The 4,607-nt window shown below is 46.0% G+C and overlaps 1 pseudogene; it reads left to right on the top strand.

Annotated features, from left to right (window-relative positions):
- Positions 1-3,259: 3,259 nt before the first annotated feature.
- On the top strand, positions 3,260-4,010 carry LOC136397872 (max-like protein X; annotated as a pseudogene).
- The last annotated feature ends 597 nt before the right edge of the window (positions 4,011-4,607 follow it).

Genomic DNA, 4,607 nt, shown 5'->3' with positions numbered 1-4,607 from the left:
GGTTTTCAACCCAGAATTGATACACACAATCAGCTACATTTAGATGCAAAGATGTGGGTGGTAGGTGTGCTGAAGAAGACAGAAACTGGCCACTGTCTGATAATGATGCGCCCCTGTGAAAGGAAATGCTAGTTTGTGTTGGGCTGCTAGCTGCCCTGCTACAGTGATGTTCTTGGGCAAGAACTTGAGTATAGATAGTGATGCTGAGAAAGGGTGGCTCTTGAACCCCAATGAGTGTAGAGAGGACATTATTTTTTGAAAGTTAAAGCTACTAATCAGTATACATAGAGAACTAAGATGTTGCCCTTGAAAACTACTCTGGGTGTGTCCAGTACAAACTCCAACGTGCAGGTGAAAGCTTCAATATTCTTCCTTCAAAAACATGATTGTGCCTGACCAGGCAGTGGCGTAGTGATAGAGTATTGGACTGGGATGCGGAGGACCTAGGTTCAAGACCCCGAGCTCACCAGCTTGAGTGCGGGCTCATCTGGTTTGAGCAAAGCTCACTAGCTTGGACCCAAGGTCACTGGCTTGAGCAAGGGGTTACTCGGTCTGCTGTAGCCCCATGGTCAAGACACATATGAGAAAGTAATCAGTGAACAACTAAGGTGTTGGAATGAAAAACTGATGATTGATGCTTCTCATCTCTCTTCATTCCTGTCTGTCTGTCCCTATCTATCCCTCTCTCTGACTCTCTCTCTGTCTTTGTAAAAAAACAAAAAACAAACAAAAAAACCATGATTTTAACATACTTTCTGGAAAACTTCAAAGAGTTGTGACCAATTTCCCAACATGGCCAAAGAAAAACAAAACAAAACCATCAACAAAGAACCCAGCGAACTAATAGTATTAAGCAATATAACCTGCTGTTGAACTTTCCAAAATATAGTCATCTTAAAAAGTATTTCCAGATGGCTCAGGAATTCTCAGCCTTGGCACTCTTCATATTTTGGGCCAGATAACTCTTTGTTGTGTGGACTTTCCAGTGCATTACATGACAAAAGTAGCTTCCCCACCCAGCTTTTATACACTAGATGCCTGTAGTGTCCTCTGCCCACCCTGCCACCCCCCACTCCTCCAGTTGTGACAATCAAAAAATGTTTCTGGACATTGTCAAGTGTCCCCTTGGGGACAAAATTGCTCCAGGTTGAGAAATATTGACTATCTAAATGACAAAACTTACCAAATAAAATTGCTGAAAATGAGCCAACTAAATGTTGCAGGGCTAATGCCATTAATGACTATGTTGATTCTTGAGTGGTTGGTCTGGGGTCATGCTTCCTGTCAATTAGGAATTGGGTTGGTCTGTTAAGACCTCTCTTGGTAAAAGATGATAGCACTTTGTCAGTGGCATAGACCTGAATGGCTGCCTTCAGTATGTTCCCTTCAATTCTCAGAAGCAGGAGGGTATTTAGCTACACATCCAACGTGGTTCCATGTCAATACATTTAAAGTAAATTATATAAAGTCTATGGTATTGGGACTAAAATATGCCAGAGTAAACTTGCATGAAACTAGTATCTGATCTGCCAGATCGACTCTACCAACCCCCACCCTGGAGGTGGTTGTAAGTCACAGGCTCTAAATACATTAATACTGCTCAGAGCCCTGACCTTTCTTATTTTCTGATTTTGGTCTTAGAGGCAAAGATGTGATCGAATAAAGGCTGAAAACTGATCCATTTCTAAGAGTATGCTCTACAACAGCGGTCCCCAAACTACGGCCCGTGGGCTACATGCGGCCCACTGAGGCCATTTATCCGGCCCCCCGCTGCACTTCCGGAAGGGGCACCTCTTTCATTGGTGGTCAATGAAAGGAGCACATTGACCATCTCATTAGCCAACAGCAGGCCCATAGTTCCCATTGAAATACTGGTCAGTTTCTTGTCTTAAATTTACTTGTTTTTTATTTTAAATATTGTATTTGTTCCCATTTTGTTTTTTTACTTTAAAATAAGATATGTGCAGTGTGCATAGGGATTTGTTCATAGTTTCTTTTATAGTCCAGCCCTCCAACAGTCTGAGGGACAGTGAACTGGCCCCCTGTGTAAAAAGTTTGGGGACCCCTGCTCTACAATGTGATGGAGAATGCACTAGCTTAATGGCTGAAACAAAATAAATAATAAACGTTAGTTATCTTTGTTGTCATTTATTTACTTTTTGTGACAGAGACAGAGAGAAGGACTAATAAGGACAGACAGACAGGAAGGAAGAGAGATGAGAAGCACCAGTTCTTTGTTGTGGCACCTTGATTGTTCGTTGATTGCTTTCTCATGTGCCTTGACTGGGGGCTACAGCAGAGCAAGTGATGCATTGCACAAGCCAGTGACCTTGGGCTTCAAGTCAGCGACCCTTTGGGCTCAAGCCAGTAACCATGGGGTCATGTCTATGATCCCATGCTCAAGCTGATGAGCCCGTGCTCAAGCCGGATGAGCCTGTGCTCAAGCTGGCAACCTCAAAGTTTCGAACCTGGGTCCTCTGCGTCCCAGTCCGATGCTCTCTCCACTGTACCACTGCCTGGTCAGGTATCTTTGTTGTTATTATTGCCGCTATTACTATTATTATTGTTACAACTGGCAATCACAGAGAAGCTTTGCTGAAAGCTATGCAAGCAGGTAGGGTAGAATATCTCCCTGCCTCCTAGTTCATTAAAGAGGAAATTAGACTAGAATACAATCCAGACTCATTACATGGACTTCAAGACCCTGAGTGATCCAGCCCCAGCCTGAATCTAACCTGATCTTGCCCCATTTTGTCCCTAGCTCACCAAACTCCACCACTTCGGCTTTTTAAATTTCCTCTGCCTCTGGTAATTTGGCTTTAGTGGGTCTGAGGTAAGCCCAGGAATGGGTACTTTTTCCTACTGGTTCTGATGGGCCAACAAGTCTGCAAGTCATGCTTGGCTTAACCTAACCTAGCTCCGAAGCCAGACAGTTGCCAAGTGAGGTAAAAAGCATGTGTTCTGTGAAGCCAGGACTTCTTGTAGGGAGGCTGGTGTTTTAGCAGCAGTGTGGGCTGAGTCCAGGCTTGTGGAGAGTGGTGGGGAAGAGGAGACAAGCCCAGGGAAGGCAGAGCCTAGCAGGCAAAGTGAATAATGCAGTATCCACTTCAGGATCTCCCTTTCCTAATTGTGAAAAGTTGGGGGTGAGTTCAAGGCCTCAGCTCAGAACTAGACACTCGGGGAGGAGTGGAGTCTCCGGTGGTGGTGGTGAATAGGGCGGGAATGGTGTCATCTCTTAAAGTAAAACATCCCGGCTTTCTGGTTACGGTGGGTCGGAGATGACGGAACCCGGAGCCTCTCCAGAGGACCCCTGGGTCAAGGTGAAGTATGCTTACAGCGACAACAGTCTGGACCCCGGTCTTTTCATAGAAAGCACCTGCAAGGGAAGTGTAGTGTCCAGAGCTAATAGCATTGGTTCCACCAGTGCCTCTTCTGTCCCCAACACAGATGACGAGGACAGTGATTACCACCAGGAGTCCTACAAGGAGTCCTACAAAGACCGGCGGCGGCAAGCACACACTTGGGCTGAACAGAAGAGGAGGGATGCCATCAAGAGAGGCTATGATGACCTTCAGACCATCGTCCCCACCTGCCAGCAGCAAGACTTCTCCATTGGCACCCAGAAGCTCAGCAAAGCCATTGTTCTACAGAAGACTATTGACTACATCCAGTTTTTGCACAAGGAGAAGAAAAAGCAGGAGGAGGAGGTGTCCACACTACGCAAGGACGTCATGGCCCTAAAGATCATAAAAGTGAACTATGAGCAGATCGTGAAGGCACACCAGGACAACCCACATGAAGGGGGGCCAGGTCTCTGACCAGGTCAAGTTCAATGTGTTTCAAGGCATCATGGACTCCCTGTTCCAGTCCTTTATTGCCTCCATCTCCATGACCAGCTTTCAGGAGCTGTCAGCCTGTATCTTCAGCTGGATTGAGGAGCATTGTAAGCTCAGACCCTACAGGAGATCGTGATTGGCGTCCTGCATCAACTAAAGAACCAGCTTTATTGACCCGAAGAATGGCCAACAGGAGGTTTAGCCTCCTACTTGGTCAGAGTCACTGGGCTTATGAGATTAGACTGCAACACGGTATATCAGTCAGCTGATTTCCTCTTGATGTTTGGTCCCCAAGTCTCCCTCATCCTCAGTGGGACTGGGTTGCTTTTTGAAAGCTTCTCATTAATTTATTATATTGACCATAGAGCTCGAACCTACCCAGTGTTTCCCCCTGTAGAAATAATCAAAGTGGGTCTGTCTGGGTACCCCCCCCCCTTCCTGAGCCTCAGATTACAGGTTTTGGCACATGACCTATAATATTTGTCTTGGTCTCTTGGGTAACAACTGGCCCAAGTTTAGCCGTTTTGGCAATAGTCAGATGGAAGAAAAGAATTAAGAGGAAACACTTCCACAGCGACAAAAGGTGAAAGGCCACTCACGCCTAGGTTATAGTTGCCTGGCCAGCCCCAGGTAAAGCCATGGCTTTCTGTCCTGCCAGTTTCCTGCTCCTGCCTTCTCTTGCCCTCTCCATCCCTCTCAGGCCAGTAGCACTGCACAGCAAAGTCAAAATGTGACATAGCACCACCTATTAAAGTTTTTATTTTTCCTAAT

This window comes from Saccopteryx leptura, chromosome 3 (assembly GCF_036850995.1).
Source record: "Saccopteryx leptura isolate mSacLep1 chromosome 3, mSacLep1_pri_phased_curated, whole genome shotgun sequence".
Lineage (NCBI taxonomy): Eukaryota > Metazoa > Chordata > Mammalia > Chiroptera > Emballonuridae > Saccopteryx > Saccopteryx leptura.
The sequence above is the reverse complement of the archived record's forward strand: the minus strand, read 5'-3'. Positions and strand labels throughout refer to the sequence as shown.